Source organism: Ursus maritimus, unplaced genomic scaffold, assembly GCF_017311325.1.
Source record: "Ursus maritimus isolate PB19 unplaced genomic scaffold, ASM1731132v1 scaffold_21, whole genome shotgun sequence".
Taxonomy (NCBI): Eukaryota; Metazoa; Chordata; class Mammalia; order Carnivora; family Ursidae; genus Ursus; species Ursus maritimus.
Window position 1 is genome coordinate 29,622,939 of NW_024424564.1, and position 18,683 is coordinate 29,641,621.

Here is an 18,683-nt window from a genome sequence, read left to right on the forward strand (position 1 = left end):
ATTTTGAGAGGAGAGTGTGGGTTATGGTGTCACAGGATCAAAATGTTTTAAAGGGAGGGTTTTGGATCAATGTGGGCTTGAACTTCTCTTTCTTGTCTTCTGCAATTAATTCAAATTCCCTTGACCCCTGAATCAAATGGTTGATGGGGTCTTCAGGTCATAGTAGAAGTCAGTGAAACTATCTAATTAATTATTATATATACACATATATATGAATATATATGTACACACATATATATGTGGGGATAAATATAAGTATATATGGATGTGTATACATATAATACATATGTATAATACATATGTGTATGTGTGTATATATACATACACCATATACACCCATACATATATGGATATATCCACAAGCATATATGTGGAGACATATATATACGCATACATATATGAATATATGTGTGCACACACATTCATATATGTATTTAACTGATTATGACACAGTTATTCATTGAATGTTCCAAAAAAATTGCACTCCAGTCTTATACCATCTACAAATATAAATGCCTTTTGGATTAAAGATAGCTGTAAAAAAAAAATAAATACTTTCAAGAAAATCCAGCATGTTTTATGCATGTATATGTACAATCTGCAGATTGAAAGAGACTTTCTTGACCAATGCATTTCTTGATCAAATGGAGAAGCTCTAAAGAAAAGATAGACGTTATCATATACGAATTTAAAACTTTTTTTGGTAAAAGAAAGATTCCATAATAAGTTCAGTAGACAAATGATAGGTCCTGAAATGTCTATACCATAGATGACAATCATTTCTTTGTTTTCTTTTTACAAATCAACAATGATAGACAATGAACTCATGGAAAAATGAATAAAGAATTAGAACAGGAAATTCACAGAGGAGCAAACCCAAATGGCCAACTAGCAAACGAAAATATGTTCACAATAAATCATACTCAAGGAAATGCAAATTAAATGCAAATCTTTTTATACTCATCAGACTAGCAAAAACTGAAATGATCAGTAACCTCTAGTGGTGGTAGGTATGTGGAGAAATGGGTGCTCACACAGTGCTGAGAAAAATTCAGCTGCTAAAACTGCTGTGACGAGCCGTTTAGTAGCACACACACACACACACACACACACACACACACAAATTAGACACACACGTGCCATTCAGCGCTGCAATTGCCTTGACACCTCTCAGATCACCAGGGCACAAGAGCACGTGTCAAAGGACACGAAATGTCAGAGTGTTTACAGTAGCAAGAAAAGGAAAGCGGAGCAGGGATCAAAGTAAGTGAGGATCTGTGAGAACGTTTACAGAGACGGCAGCTCGCCCACACCGTGGATTACCACGCAGCCGTTCCAAAAACTGAGCTACAGCTGAAAGGCCACTTTTGAAAGATTCCTATGCAGTTACACTCTAAGGCAAAAAATAATAGTAAGACACAGAAAATGTGCATGATGCAATGCTCCTAAGACGGACCATCAGCACCCCTCTCCCACAGATAATTGTCAGTGTGAAATGCGCAGATCTGATTGTATGGGGGGGTGTGCAAGTACACACCATGCAATAGCTACACGGCGCGGGGGGCTATGGAGGGGATGCGAAGGGGAGAGGAAAGGGAAGTTGAAAGTAAACATGAAGGAAAAAACAAGACTTTAAATAACAGATAAATACTTATGTGAGATAACATATATGTATTTATGCAAAATTATATATATATACTGTATAGATGAAAAATTACAAAAAAGAATGAGAAGCTATTTCAACGGCAAGCTCAAAGAATAATAATATTAATAAAAAATAGAATATTTATTGAACCCTCACAATTGACAAGCACTGTCCTAAGCATGTTTGACTTATTAATCCTCACGACCACCTTACAATGGAGATATTAATATCTTCATTCTCATCAAGAGAAGAATCCGGCTTACACCTCTACAACTGTAGAACAGAACATTCGAAAAACTCAAATGAACCCAATCATCTCATTTGCTTCTAATGATCTTGGTTTGTTTACTTTAGTGTCTGCATCTAAAAGATGGAATTTAACAGGGTACCATAAATAAATCAATATTGCCCAACAAGCTAATGTTGGCGTGAGTCATCTGAATGAAGGGCAGCTGTCTTCATAATTATCCACTTCCGTTGCTCGTTTGTTCCACAAGGAACCCTTGAACAATTTCTGCATGGTTCTATGCCCTGGGGATTCATTGGTGGCCATGACAGCCTCTAAGTGTTTGATAGCTCAGGCTGGTGTCCTAGTGCATTTTGACCTCTTGTTCTGAAATTGGACAAGAAAAATAATCTGGCCTTACTCTGACAACATCATGGGGCGAGGGCAAGATTCCGATCCTTCCTGAGAAAGGGGCAGTTTCCAGTGACACAGAAACTCTAGCTGATCTGAACTGATCCATGGAACTGGACAGCAAAAGTGAACAGGCCACAGAAGAATCCTTCGTTGTGCAGCCCACCACTGGCACTCAACAAATTGCTTCTTGGCTAGCGTTTTAGAGAGAAGGTAGGGAAGGTAGGGGTTGCCAGCTGCCTCTTCTATTTTTGTAACTAATTTAAGCATTCTCTTGTCTCCAATCTTGATGAAGACACGCCGAGCACCAGAACACCAATAGCGACGTGCTTTATGTTCAAACACCATGTCTCCCCACTTCATGCATCTCCATTCCCTTCCCAAACCCACTGTGGGCCACCCTGCAGTAAGGTCACGGTGTGAAAATAGAGACTGTGATTCAGATAAGGCTGCAGAAAGGCGCTAATGAAAGTTGTGAGGAAGTAAACACCGTGAGAAAGCCCTGAGCATTGGTCCGGTCCTCTGCGTTTGGATCCTAAACGAGGTCCTGAATCGGTAAATACACAAATGAAGAAAGAGCTCTGGTGTCTCACAGCCCCATCTGTCTGAGAGCCAAGACTTTCAATCGCGCATGTGTGTTTTGCAGGCCCTTGGCTTTCCCTTCTTGCCCTGACTTTGGCCGCCTCTCACATGGTTTTTGGCAAGGTACACTCTGGAGAGGCCTGGAAAACTTTCCATCTAGTCACTCCCTTTAGTTAACTATTAGCAGCTCTGGTAAAAGTTGTTGGTAGGGCATTGGAAACAACAATCCAGAAAGAGGTTTTTAAGATTTTTATTTAATTATTTGACACAGAGAGAGAGAGAGAGCACAAGCAGGGGGAGCAACAGGCAAAGGGAGAGAGAGAAACAGGCTTCCTGCTGAGCAGGGAGCCCAATGTGGGGCTCGATCCCAGGACCTTGGGATCATGACCTGAACCGAAGGCAGACCTTAACTGACTGAGCCACCCAGGTGCCCTCAAAAAGAGGTTTTTAGTTTAACCATAGAGTTCATTCATTTGGGGATTTCAGGAATCCTGTCCTCCAAACGCTGAGATAACACGAACAAAGGAGAAGCAACAAACTGAGAAATGATGTCTGCTCCCTTCTTCAGGACCAATTAGCTCAGTGACACTGGTCAAAGGAGGGAAGGTAACTCATCACCTGTAATAAACTCCAACAAAGCTCTCTTGTTTAATCCCCATAACAACCTATAACATATATATGAGTATCTCTACTTGACAAAGTTAAGGGACATGAACACAAAGTCCTTAAACTTTGCATGAAACCATAAGCCTCATGCCATTTAATTTACCCAAGTTTCAGGTTCCTTACCTAAAAAAGCAAGAAGGTTGAACTCCTTGCTCTCAAAAAGGTCTTTCTAACTCCGAGAGTCCATGAATCAGTTGACCTGGCAGGCAGTACACAATTCCTCTCTTCTAATTCCCTTTTCCCTTCTCAGCCTTGATTTCCCAGCAAACTCTGAGGGCCAATAAAATTATAGTCCCCACATAAAGACGCTAAAATAGCAGTTCAGGCATTAGTTGTCAATATAGTGCAGCCCTTTTCCTCCTGAAGCTGTTGCTTCACCCTTGTTTACATTGCTCCGTTCCATCAGTTTAGAGCACATTAAAAAGCAGAACTGGGTTGGTTGTTTTACGTTGATGGTGAACTTTGTGCCTCAACTGTATTGCAACCCCCAAAGTTTACTCAACTCCACCTGGCAGTTCAGCTCCTTGAGATAAAGTAGGTTTTCTCTGCGGGAAACCAGTAGCAGTTTGTCTTTTCGCTCTGCTGCTGGCATACAGCTGGCTGGGCATCTACTCGACAGTCATCCAGTGGAAAGTGATCAAAAAAGAAAAAAAAAAAAAAAGAGGAACATGAAGGGAGTACTGCCATGTAAGAGGAATTAAAACCAATGCCTTGTTTTGGTAGACTTGTTAAAGGCCAAGGTAAGTGTGTGTGTGTGTGTGTGTGTGTGCAGGGAAGGGGATGGGAAGCTGTGAGTGAAAGGATCCTGCATAAATAGCTAGTGAGGAGCAATTCCTATTGTCTATATTCCTCAGTACTATCAGACTTGGATCAATTTCTCATGAGAGAAATGGAAAGTTACATTTTGTTAATTTTTAACAAAACCATATGTAGTCATTCTCTTAGAGAAAATTACACTGATAGCTACAAAGTCATAAAAAATGCATATAAGAAAACAGTACAATGTAAGACAGGCAGGGGAGAGCAGCCTATGTGCTGGTGCTTTGATGGTAATGCTGAGCAATAAAAAACACTCATACTGATTCTATACAACTAAACAGCCTGAAACTTCTTCTGTATTCAGATTTGTTAAAGAAGAAGAAAATGGGCTTTTCCGGCTCCCACCCAATCCTAGTATTATGAGCTGAATTGTTTTCCCCCAAACAATCTTGAGGTCCTAATCCCCAGGACCTGTGAATGTGACCTTATTTGGAAATAAGGTCTTTGCAGATGATCAAATTATATGAGGCCATTACGGTGGGCCTTAATCCAATAGGCCTATGTCCTTATGAAAGGGGAGGGGGGACTTGGACACAGAGGCCGATGTGCATACAGGGGAAAGTCACGCGAACGTGAAGACAGAAATCAGGGTGATGCCTCTAGAAGTCAGGGAATGTCAATGACTGCCAGCAGACCCTCAGAAACTAGGATACAGGAATGGAAAAATTCTTCCTTTGCAGTCTTTAGAAGCAACAAATCCTACAGACACCTTCATCTTGGACTTCTAGCCTCCAGATCTATGACACGATAGACCTTTGTTCTGTAAGCAGTACCACTTTGTGGTACTTTGGTAATGGCAACCCTAGCAAATGAATATGGTCAGGTTTTCTCAAGGTCACCTTCCATCACCACGCATCTTTCCTCTTGCCCCTTTAGCTGCACAGCATCTCCAAAGGAGAGAGAGAGAAAGTGTTTGAGGAGAACTGGGTTTCCCCTCCGTTTTCCTCTCATCCTTGAATCCTTGAATTTCATCTTATCCTTCACCCTTGAAGCCTAATTTCCAAAGAATTGTTCATAAGAAGCTTCCAGCATAACAATAAGTGGTTAATTCTACCCAAGGGCCAAATGGTAAGAAAAATAAAGAAAAACTATTCACCTGGGAAATTTTCTTCCCAAAAGGCTTGAGCTGAGGGCTGTTGTTCTTGGAAGATCCTACTACAGCAGCTGAAGAAGAGGAGAGAAGAAAAAGAATTTGCCTCTAAAAGGTCCTTTATTTAAATCCGATACCAAGTAATCTAATTAAATTCAGACAGTCTGTTTGGGACCCACGTCAAGATTGCAGCAATGTTTTTAAGCAACTGATTTGGACCATACATTTAGACAGGTTTAGTTTCCTTGCTTTGCTGCTGCTGTTTTCTCCTAAAGGAGTGTGGATGGATCCTGATACTTGGAATTAGGTTGGAGTTAGCTAAGGGACTAGCCAAAGGACTGGCATTTGGAAAATACGTTTTAGTATTAATTTAGAAAGGGGAGTGGGTTCAAGCAGCCAAGAGGTGAACAGATGGCAGTGCATGCTGGGAGTTCCTGGCAAGGAGTCAGTCACTAGAAGGGGTGATTGAATGAAATGCTTTTGTATCTAGGTTGCAGGAGGAACAGGAAGCTGTGACTAGATTTGGCAGCTTCTAATACAAAATTTATTAAAGAGGAATGAATTTGATTATAAACAAATGACAATTTACTTTTCATATCTCTATTCAATTTCCTCAGAGAATTTTCCAGGAAGAGATGAACATCTTAAATCACTATTCTAAGGGTGTAGGAGGTTCAAATATGACAATTGGGCTTCAATTTATCCATATCAATGAGCTTCAAAAAAATGACAAGAATCTAAGAAAAACATCCAAACACAGAGAGGATTTATTCCCTTCTAGCTATGGCAAAATCACGGGGGGGTCATATAGAATGATTTAATAAAAGGTTAGGATCTTGATCTTCCAGTAAGAAAACCAGAGTCTCTCGACTGTTCTAGAAAGAGGAAGCTGCTGCTCTTTATGATGAAGGTTTCCTCTGCCAGATAACCCATGCAATCAAAAGGCAAGTTTTGCCACTTGGCTGGTCACTCTAAGCAGACCTCTGACAAGCACACTTTAGAGGCACCACTGCTTCTGAACCAAACCAATTTCAAACATTCGTCCTTGACCAGTAATGGGCCACACTTCCTTACTCACTGTGATAGTTAATTTTATGTGTCAACTTGGCGGGGCCATGATGTCCAACTATGTGATCAAACATTATTCTAGATATTTCTGTGAGAGTGTCTTTGGATGAGATAAACATTTAAAGTAGTGGATTTTAAGTAAAACAGATTGCCCTTCATCATGTCGGTGAGCCTCATCCAATCGGGTGAAGATCTGAATAGAACAAAAGACAGACCTCCCTTGAACAAGAGGTAGTTCTGCCAACAGATGGCCTTTGGACTTTATCTGCAACATCAGCTCTTCCAGGCTCTCCAGCCTGCCAGCCCACTCTGCAGATTTTAGACTTGCTAACCCCTACGATTGTATAAACCAATTCCTTAAAATAAATTTCTTGCTAAATATACATACATCCTATTGGTTCTGTTTTTTCTGGAGAACACTGACAATGCACTCATTTAGAGATTTGTCCCCAGAAGCTGTCTAATAACCTTCAAGCAGATACCAAAGCTAAATCAAATTCAGTTGGAATAATGCTTACGTGTCAGCTTCAGTGGTCAGCGGTGCAAGGGCACACACACATTTCAGATAGACAGGATGCTTTAATGAGGCTTTAAAACATCGGTTCTGTTTTCAAGTGAAAGACAAACGTGTCTACCGATTTTGTCGGGAGTCATTGTGCTGCTGCACCAAGGAGAAGGCATTCACAGTGTCTATCCGTGCCATATTTGTCATCCATCTCCATACCCCCAGCAGAATGCCTGGAATGGAGCAGCTAATGATTGAAGGGCGGCATTGAATTTGTGGGACAGGGTATGCTGATGCAAGCACTCTCCAACCTACTGTTCGGATATTTGGCAATCACATTCCCCCAAACCAGGCTACCACAGCAGAAAAAATAATATTTAACATTTACTGAGTGATCACTGTATGCCAGACCTCAAAATAACTTGAGGTAGGGACTTGTATTGTCTCCATTTTACAGACCAGGAAACGGAGACACAGAACATGAAGTAATTTGCCCGAGGTCTCCTACACACATGTCATCACATATCCAGTAAGAGGCAGAGCTGGGATTTGAGCCCCAATAATGGAGCAAGAAGATTAGCAGTCTCCAGAAACTCCTAACTTGCTTTGTACCCTGACAGCCCTGGAGCCTGGTGTGAAGGATTAAACTCATGCTAATAAGAAGAGCTACAAGGGCCTTGATTCAGCACGTAATGCAGGATGGGACAATTCTTTGGTATGGGGACTGACCTGTGTACTGTGGCATGTTTAGTGGCATCTCTGGCCTCTCTGCTCACTAGATGTGTTATCTCTTAAGTTGTGACAATCAAGATTACTCCAAACATTGCCAACTGGCCCCTTTGGGGTAAGGAAGGACCACCTCAGTTGAGAATCGATGGCCTACTGTACTAAACTTCATAGTGTAGCATTTTTACCTAAGCCCAGTGTAATTATTGTATTCTTTCTCAGAGTTACTTGTGGGGGTTTCTCATACACTTTATTCATCATTTCCCCAGGCAGTGTGCAGGCAGCTGCCCCTACAGATGAGATTTCTCTCAAAGTGAATAGAGGCTGAGGGGTAAAGTAGCAAAATGGCAAAGAGGACACAGGTACATTACCATTCTGCTTAATGACCTGCTTTGTCCTTAGGGTCTGCTGTGCTGCCCAGGGGCCTTGTGTTTCCCCGGATTTGAAATACCCACTGACTGGAGGGCCCTGTCCCCTGGTGAGGTGAGAGCTTCTGCCACGATCCCCAGAAACCCTTTGATGCTGATGAAAAAAGGCTGGAGGCCACCCTGTCTACCACTCTGTTTCTGCATGTTCTGTTCCTTCTGCCTGGAATACCCCACCCCCACCTCAGCCTTGTCACTCTCAATCATAACTCCCAGGTCTATTTCATTGGTAAAACGTTATCATTAGAAATCATCATATTTGTTTATTGGTTTATCTGTGGAATGTCCGCCTACATCACTCTCCACCCACCACTAGAATGTAAGTTCCAAGGAACCCAAACCCATAACTCTACCTCCCAATTCCTAGGAAAAAAAAAAACAAAAACAAAACATGACGAATACATAATGGGTATTCCATACATATGTGTTGAATTAATTAAGTAACCCTAGAAGCTATCTTGTATTATTCAAACTTCTTACATGTCTTTTTCTGAACTAGAAACAGTTCAAGAAATGATCTTTATGGGGCAGTGGGGCGCATGAGTCAAAGAAGAGTGTTAAAAGTTGAGTCACTGACTGTCACATTATTGTACGCCTGGAGGGAGTGGTTTGTGCATCCCACTGATCTCAGAACAGACTTGCAGACAAACCTTCACCAGTCTGCCAAGACCTTCTGGTCCCACTGTGGAACCCGAGTCCCTATATGACTCAGCCACTATTTGCTCCTACTATGCGTGTACCCCACCCTTGTTATTCGTTCATGTGTGAAGAGTCATGGGCCCTGGCCCAACTGACTCTCTGCTCAGCATTTCACTGCTTTGTCCTCTCTTCTTTCTCATTCATGAACTCTGTTGGGGAACAGAAGATTTTGTGTAGGATGAGGAGAAACACAAATGTAATAGGAAAACAAAACTGTGAAAAGCAAAAAATGTCTTCAATGGAACTATGAAATGACTATAGGTTGATTCATCAGTGGAAACACATGGAAACGATTATCCCCAAACTCAACAGTTGTGAAACCTGAAACTATTCAATGTTTTGTTCAGAATTATGTATTCAGCCTTTGGGAATTTATGTGAATTGTCTGTTCAAATACCAAGGAAAACATCTAATTGGTTCATTAAAAGACTCATAAATGGATCTTCTGCTTTCTTCTGAATTTATCGTAGAGAAACAAGAAACAGACCACCTAAAAGGAGCTTTGACTTGATGCCTTCACGGCTGGGAAAATTCTAAATCAAGCTTGATTTGTATCCAAGGGCTGGAAGGAGGTTAACAGGGAAGTCATAGCAGGAAACAGGTTGCTATTCTGACCTCAGCCTTCTCAGCCTATCCTAGGTACGGTCACCACTGTACAGAAGCTCCCATCACACCAGGCAGGGACCAGATGGGACCTCACAGTTTTCTTTCCAGTTTTGATTTCTAGTGTGCTAGTCTCTGCTGCCATAATGACCGTAATGATACCATATGGATGAAGCTGACCTGGTTAACTAATGATTCTACGAACTATGTCCAAACGTCACACAGTAACCACCATCAAAATATTCTTCACATTAGTCGCATATCACCAGGGCAACAAAATTTCAGATCTCTTTGAGTCCTGCACGTGGAGAAGGTAAAGGAGTACTCAGTTCTGTAGGTTCTTGGTCAGGCAACTGATATACTCATTGTATCCAGCTCTCCCACCCATCCCCTTTCCCACCCCCGACTCTTTCTCTCTCTCATCAAGTGAATTAATCTTGTCTCTAAGGTCTCTGTATTCCCTTCGCAATCATGAGCTCTTTACATACAGGCTTTGGGTTCTCTGCTTCCATTCTTCTACCCAGATATAAAAGGACAGGTGAAGTACCGACTGTCAGTACATATTTGTAAAGATTATCAGAAAAAATAATAGAAGCTGTAAACATAGACAAAACAGGATGTATTCGGTAGCTCTGCTGTGCCCAATATTTTTGATTGTACCCTCTTAGGTTTAAACATTTGTAGTCAGCCAAAGCCAGAGGTCTTCCTCATATCAGGTAAAAATAAGAAAGGGCGTTGTTAGGTTTTTGTGTAACAAGCATCACGACCCAAGAATATACCCCAGGGATGAGCTTCAGAGGCCTGCCTAGGCAGACAGACCTAGAAACAAGTCTCCGCAAAAGAAGAAAATGGAAAGGAAAATGCAAAGGTGATGGAGGGACACAAGAACTAAGATCCTCCACTCCACACAGAATTGGAGAAAATTCTATGTGCGATTTGCAGACATCAGGGAGATAAAGTACCTGACCACCACATGGCTGGTGGCTCCCAGTGTATCCAGGCTAGAGCATGACATGCTAGGGTCCTCAGGAAGTTTGCAGTGAGAACACCTGAGTGCAAGCATCTCTGATTCGCACGGGACAGCGGCCATGAAATCAGGAACGTGTGGAGATCTTCACATTCACTGAGTGAGTATTTATTGAGAGCTCATTGTAAGTACTGTTCTAGGTTCTTGAAATACAGCAGTGAACACAACAGGAAAACAACAACAATCGCGCCCTCATGGAGCAGATTTTTCTGGTGGGAGGAGATACATGATAAGAAGCGATAAGTAATGTAGGAAGTTAGAGAGATGTGGTGCAGAAAAATAGATGCCATGGAAAGAAATCAGGAGGGTTGCGGGTGTGGTGTAACCTTAAATAGGGTGGTTTGTGAAGACCTCAGCGAGGGGGTGACATCTGAGTCAGGACCTGAATGAAGTTAAGGAGTGAACCAAGTGGGTATCTGGGGGACGAGGCTCCTACAAGCAACTGGCTTGTCTCTGAATCAGACCCAGAGTTAAGGTGGGGCTGTGATTTTGTTGATGGGTTGCACGAGCTTCTGTGCTCGTTGGGCTCTCTTCTGTTCATCCCGCAGGTCGCGGCTGGGCGCTGATTGCCTAGAGGCAGCCTTCCTGTTCTTCGTGTCTAGGTTAGAAAGCCTTTCTGCGTCCTCCCAGCATTCTACTTCCCCTGTCAAAACAGTTTCCACACTTTGTGGCATCAGCTGCTCAACTGGCTTCTTCCGATGTTATTCGGAAAGGAATGAAAAGACCCTCCCACTCAACACGGAATCCTCCGTATCCGGCACAGCGCGGAGCAGGCAGCGTGGGGTGGGGAATCCGACCACTTGGGTTCCAGTGCTGGGCCTCCCACTCTCTTAATATGTGCTGTTGGGCAAGTTACTTACCCTATGCCTCAGGTTCCTCCTGCCTGAAGTGGAAGATTAGAGCTAGCAAGCACCCGGCACGTAGTAGATGATTGATAAATGAATCGAACAATCGCCACATCCTCCCAGAACATTTTAATCCACAGAGAGTGCGTCCTTCTGTAATTGCACATCAAAGGCAATGCCGCCCCGTGAAATCAGCATGAATTTTAGACTCAGATAAAGCAGGGTCTGTTGGAAGACTGCGTGCAATATCCTCTACTTACATAAAGGGAGATAAAATTCTCTCTTTCAAAAGTTGGTGGACGTTAAAAAAGGTAACATAGACAAGGGGCTTCCCATCTAGTAGAAGTTCCGTCTGCTCAGCCCACTGCCCACGCTTACCCTGTTAGTTGCCTGCATTTGCATGTCATGGTGTGATGCTTTCTAAAAATCTCTGGGGAGTCTTCTAACCTTTCCTTAGTCCCACACTCTGGCTTCTCCAGGAGATGGCAAGGTCTTTGAGGTAAGACTGCACTTTATTTCTCAGAGGTTTTCATCATGCCTTGCACAGGACATTCCCAGAATAGGCTTTCCGATATGAATTGAATGAATAATAAATAGGGGGAGGAGAAAGGGAAAGAGAGAGAGAGGTTTTGTTAAGTCAAGGGTTATATGAGGAATAGAGACTGAGGAATGGTTCATGGAAATCAATGTAAATGACTCATGCAAATGAGCCGAATGAAATACATTTAGGGCTCCCTTAGGGGGGAAAATTCCATTTCCATCCCTAGGATGGATACTTATCTGTTCAGAATCACTCAGATACAGCCCTGACTGAAGAAAGAGATGACCTCTCAAGATCCTTTTTTAACTTATTATATGCTCTCTCTCTCTTTTCTAATAAATTTATCAATAAACTTAGAAAGAGGACAACAATATTGTCTCAATGAGATGCATATTTTCCCACATGGTACAAATGAAATATTCTAAAAGATAACGTGGTTACAATTCAAGGCATTACTAAGAAAAACTAGCTTTATTTTTATCAGATGAAAGAATCTCACTGCAGATAAGCCAATCTGCTATTTTAATCCTAAACAGGACAATATTGAACTATGCAAAAAATTAATGCACGGCTTCTGGCGACTGTAGAATGCATTACTAGAAGACATGATGCATCATTTATAAGCTACTATTGGTAACCTGAGTGCTGAGAGATGAGAAATTTAAACAATGTAAGAGAAAGTGACTCAACACATAGAGAAAGATATCTGTTTCATAAAATGAGACCAACGCATTTGAAGCAATGAGTTAAGAATTTACAAATCTACCCAACAAAAGCACAAATGAAAAGAATCTATGGATCCCCCTGTCTACATCTCCTAATATTTTAATACAGCTGTGTTTCTCCCTCAGGGACCCAAGGACCCTTGGAGGATCCACGGGCACCTCTTTTGGGGTCATGAATTATATAAAATTTTTAAATTTTTGCATAGTAATATTAATGATGTATTGTTTAAACTTTTTTACAGTTTTAACAATAGAATTGTATTCATTTTCCATGGCTGTTGTAAAAATCACCACAACATACACTTATTATCTTATAGTTCTGGAGATCAGAAATCTGACATTGTTTCATTGGGCTAAAATCAAGGTGTCAGCCAGGCTAGACTCCTTTCTGGGGGCTCTAGGCATGAATCCATTTTCCTGTCTTTTCAGCTTCAAGATGTCACCCACATTCTTTGTCTTTCTTCCATCTTCAGAGACAATGACATGGCGTCTCTCTGAGCCTGCTTCTGTGATCACACCTCTTCTCAGACAATAGCCTGGAAAGGTTCTCCAAGTATAGGGATTCCGGTAATTAGATTGGGCCAAGTTGGATCAGCTCCCTGTTTTGAGGTCCTTAAACTTAATCACCTCTGCAAAATCCCTTTAGTCGTGTAAGGTAACATATTTACAGGTTCAGGAGATTAGGATAGGGAAGTCTTGGGGAGCCAGTATTCTGCCTAACGCAAGAACTCTTTTTCATTTATAATTGGCAATGAAAAGCAGTCTCTGGGAATAAGATTTTTAGCTTCATAAATCAGCATTTTTCAAATTGGAGTAGGCAAACACACAATCCTGAATATCTTCAATATTTTTAAGATATTTTGTTGAGAAACACAGGCATTTAGCTTTTTTCCATCAGTTCTACACCTGCTGTCTAATCAGAGATAGGATTCCTGTGGGAACCAGTTAACTTTGTTCAGCTCTACCACCAAACACTCCATCTGATGGGGATGCCATCTTATCAGTATATACTTTGAATTCAAGAGGGTGCATGTTAAGAGTATAGATAGTATTATACCAGACCTATTGCCATTCCTGGAAAAACTCAATAATCATTTTCTGCTATTGGATGTCACTTTCATCCTCACCAGGTAGAAAGAAGAGTCCATTAGACACCTGTTCCAGAATAGCATAGGAGAAAGACTCCTCCTAAAGGATGGTGGGGCTGGAGGAACTTATGCTGCCTGTTCTCACCCCTCCACCACTGTATGACACAAAAGAAACAGCACATCTTTGATCAGTCGAAGTTAGAAACAGAGCAGTTATCCAAGTTGCAAGTGAAAATGTAAGGAAAAGAAGCAATGGGATGGCATTAGAGATACACGGGAAAAAGGAGATCCTAGAGAGTGGTGATTCTTAACCAGGGGTCCACTGAAGAACTTCTGGGGAGCTCTGAACCTCTAATATTCTGAGTATTTGTGTGTTTTTCTTAGGAAAAGATCATATCACTCATAGGATTCTCAGAGGTATGTGACTCCAAAATGATTGAAAACCACTGTTCTCACATGGAAGAAAAAGTAACCTGGGAATTCTGAGGGATACAACAACCAATGAATAAAATGGAAAATTGGAATGAATGGCTGGGATGAGGAGAGGGCAGGGGTATATTTATATATTCATATGAGTAAATGTTCATTAAATGGTGTTTTAAAAATGAACATGAGAGTAAATGGAAAGCTTACAGATCTTTTGAAATCACCAGCTGGGGTTTCTTTCCTCCTATTGCACGTATAACCCAACGAGCCGCCCAGTCCGCCTAGCGACCTGGCCTTTGGCCTATGCCCTCAGCCCTCGACCTCTTGTGAAGGTACTGCATTTACAAAGCCCCAGGAGCTTAGATGTTCTAAAGACACATTTACACACACACACACACACACACACACACACACACGTGTGCAGACACATGGCCTTTTGCAAAAGAAGCTATTATGACACAAAAAAGTAATATGAAGCTTATAACTTACCCAATGTCTCTTTCCTATCAAATTAACCTGAAATAGAAAGAAGAAAAAAAAGAGATAACACCACTCGGAGATACACAGTTTTTACAGCACATTTTAAACTGTGCAGTTTACAATGACCACCCTCTAAAAAAAGAAAATGCATTTTCCAGCAAAATGCGGTGAGACCCTACCCCAGAAATACGACAGGTATAGGACCATTCTTCTGGAAATATTTATTCACATTTACCTGTGTTTACTGTGTTGAATGCCAAATTCTGCAACTGAGTCAACACACTCTGATCTCTCATTGTGTCTTTTTAATCACTTTCTCTCACATTGAATGGCTTGAGTTTCCAAATCTCTGCCATTCCATTATAAATACAGCTCATTCACATTTGGCTAAAACACTCCATGTTACTTCTTGGATTCCAATTACCCAACAGAAGGTGCATTGAATTTGCCTGTCTGTAAAAGTTTATGGCATTCCCTCTCCCCACCCCACCCCCAGAGTGTTTTAGACGTCTAAGAAAGTCAAACCCTAAGGGAAAATATAAACAAGCGCTTGGTATATACACACAATTACATATCCTATTTGTAAAAAATACTGCCACCATCTTGCCAGGCAGTGAAAAGAGGAAACACTTATCCCCATGTAACTCACAACAGACACTTTTTTTTCTTTCTCTCCACCAATGCCTAAATCACTTAAATGATAAATGCATCGTTTGACTGACATATACCACAATTACAAATGTTAAGATTCCAAGCGTAACATGGTGACATTGTATCCTGCTTTTATTGATAAGGCAGTAAATATTAGACGGATCAATAAGGCTCACAGAAAAGAACAACATCAAATTTCTAAGAATAGCAGAGCAAGGGAATATATTTAAATAATCCTTGCTAGTGGTTGGCAAATGCATGGAACTCCCTAGAAAGCAGGAGACCTCATCATATATGCATGTGCGTACACATGTACACACATCTCACCTGGGACCTTGTCCCTGTAAGTACCTCATAGTTCAATGAAATTGATGACATAGTATAGTTGAGGAAAAAATTCAGGATTTGGGATCAAACAGACCTGAGTTAGAATTCTGGATTTGTGACTCACAAGCTGTTTGATTTGGAACAAAAGAGGTTACTTCCCTGAGCCTTGGTTGCATTTCTCAAGTATAAATGAGAAAAGTAATGCCTTCCTTATAAGATCCTTAACAAGACTGGCTTGCATTGAGTAAGCACCGGAGAAATAAAAGCTATTAGCATCAGTCACATAATTCCTTAATTCATTCATCAGACAGACTTCCTACTCTCTCCCTGTACTGTGCCTTGATGGAACCCTAGACATATCTTGATCTTAGTGCAAAACGTACACATTACAGTTCATATATTCTTTTTTTTTTCTTTTTTCTTTTTCTTTTCTTTTCTTTTTTTTTTTTTACTGCTCAATTTAATTTACATTTTGAACGCTCATTCTGCCTATTTGTAGATACCTAAGCTCGGCCAAATCAGGGTCCTTCCTTCATCTTTTCTCTGGGGTTATGCCATGAATTAGAAGGTAATATAGTGAGAAGGTATAAACTCATAGTCTAGTGAAGGAGAAAAATAAATGATCTATTTTTAAATAATGTGGCAAATATTATTACAGTGGGATAATGATATTTTGTAATATTAATACTTCTTCTTTAGAACCCCTTGGTTTTGCCCCATTTTAGCATTACAGGATTCATTGCCAAAAGCTGTTATAGCAAAAAGCACAGTAAACATTTTGAGTTGCAAAAGCCTAGGCCCAAGGGAAGTCAGGGCACAGAGACAACAGGATGGGGTTAGAGCTAGATTTCCCACACGCCTCCTCCCACCCTCCACCCATCTCACCAACTACCGAATCACATTTCCTCAGAGGGTGGAGAAAGAAGGGTCTGAACAAACAGGAGAACTTCCATGCAGCTGAGTCTGCAAGAAGGGACTGCATGCATCCCCTTTCCCTAAAGAGGGGTTGACAGGACTCCCAGGTGAAATTGAGAGCTCCGGTGATGGAGGAGTTTGTGCTTCAGCGTCTCGTAGAGCCCTGCAGGTGCATTCAGACATCAGAGAAGACATATCAGCGTGCTAGATCTAGGAGGACTGGGCTCAGGCTACCTCATTGAGTTAAGAAAATGTTCTCGTATTTCTGAGAGTGATCCAGAGAGAGACAGGCCTTGGCACCCTAAACTTTCCCATTGCCCAATATGGGCTGGGAATATATACTTCTGTGTGCCCAGGAAGGACACCAAAGCAGAGAATTTTGCTAAATCTGCCTTCAAAGATGAGAATGAGCAATGTCATAGCCACCTGTCTGCACTGACAACCAAAGGAACGGTGAAGACAACGAGCATCAAGTGGAGGCCAGCAAGAATAGATCATGGCCAAGAAGGTGCCTCCTAACCCAAACAATCTGGGTCCATATGAGCCCAAGTCACATGGGTTTAGACATAAGCTCAAAGAAGAGATGAGAGAACTATCCTGTTTACCTGAGCATAGGTGTCCAACAAGAAGCAGAATGAGGGTTCACAATGGACATTAGATTTGTCACTAGAAAAGACTTCTGTGAGCTGAAATGTACTAAGATCAAGGTATGTCTAGGGGCCTATGATTCCAAAGAGAAGAGGCTAGAGGAATCAGAATAGGGTAGCTTGACTTTAGGATTGAAATGAAAAAGAGTCCCATCTGGGTTCAAGAGTGCTCTAGACAGAGGGAAAATCTATGTAACGGTACAAAGATAGGAATGATGAGTTTGGGGGATAGCAAACCATTTGGAATGGCTGGTCTTTGGGGACAGGCTGGGGAGTGATAGGAGGTCCAGCTGGAAAGGAAAATCTCGGTCAGACCATGAAGACTGTTATCCAAAATGCGCTCGTACTTTAGAAGAAATGTTCTGACGATTGTGTATTGTGTGATTTGGGAGGGAGGGGTGAAAGGCCTAACATTAGAGGCCATGAGTCCAAACTATCTCGACCAGAACATGAAACGAGAACTGACAAAGCAGAAAGCAAATAAGAAAGAACCTTCAAATGGCACCCAAAATAGCGAGGAGGAATAAATATGAAAGAACAGGCAGACATAAGTTTAAATGATGTTTGGTTCCCTAATCAGAATCCTAGTTGTGTATCTAATTTTGATTTTGTCTTTCAAAGAAGAATAAAATTCCAGGATCATAAATCTTATTAGAAATTCTATAAAAGATATCAAATTCCAGAAACAGAAGAACCTGGCCACCAGGACTATCCTCTCCCAGCTTTAGGGGCCTGGGGAATGCAAGTCCCCAGATCCTTCTCTGAAGTGACCGGGAGCTGGGGCCCACACCTGGCCATCGCAGCTGTAGATGTTGCAAGGCTGCAGCGGGTTAGCTGCATCTGGGCTCGTGGGTAAGGAAGAACTTGGCTCTCGCCACTGTGATGAGGGCTGAGGTCCAACCATGGAAGATCAGTCTCGGATGAGGGTCCCTCACCTCTCATCCCCAAATCCCCTGTCCACTCTGTCCATGCTGATGGATACTCTGATTTTTGGAAGAGCATTTGGCCATGGAGGGTAGAGACTACACTTTCCAGGCTTCTTTGTAGGTGGTTGTAGCCATAAGATTAAATACTGGACCATGTGATGTGAGCAAAAGTGCCACGTGGCATCTTCTAGGGGCTTGTTTTAAGACAAGTGTGTGTGAATGCTCTTTGCTGTTTCTCTAACTTGTTCTCTGGCTCCCTTCTGAAACACACACTCCACTCTTTTGGACTATAAGGTCGAGGCTGTGAGGGCAAAGTAACAAGATATGAAGAGAGCGTGGGTCTCTGACACAAAGGGACATTATGCCAGCTTTGGGCCCAACATCAGTCCAGACTTTTACATAAATTAGAAACAAACATCTATCTTGTTTTAGATTTTCCTGTCGCCCAAAACCAAATAATTCCTATGGATAAGCTCTATGTAGGGCAGAGTACACAGGCCAATTTCTGACTTGAGCACAAAGATTCAAGCTAGCTGTTCCTGGGTGGAAGATTTCTCCCTGCCATGGAGTTGAATGCATCCAGCTCTCACAACCTTGATATTTGATTCATAGAAAAATTC

General features: G+C 41.7%; 1 long non-coding RNA gene across 1 annotated transcript; it reads left to right on the top strand.

Annotated features, from left to right (window-relative positions):
* The first annotated feature begins 4,133 nt into the window (after positions 1 to 4,133).
* LOC103660088 lies at positions 4,134 to 9,303 on the top strand. The gene is made up of 2 exons (XR_567691.2): positions 4,134 to 4,270; positions 8,141 to 9,303. It is a non-coding gene; the product is annotated as an uncharacterized LOC103660088 (long non-coding RNA).
* Positions 9,304 to 18,683: the final 9,380 nt, after the last annotated feature.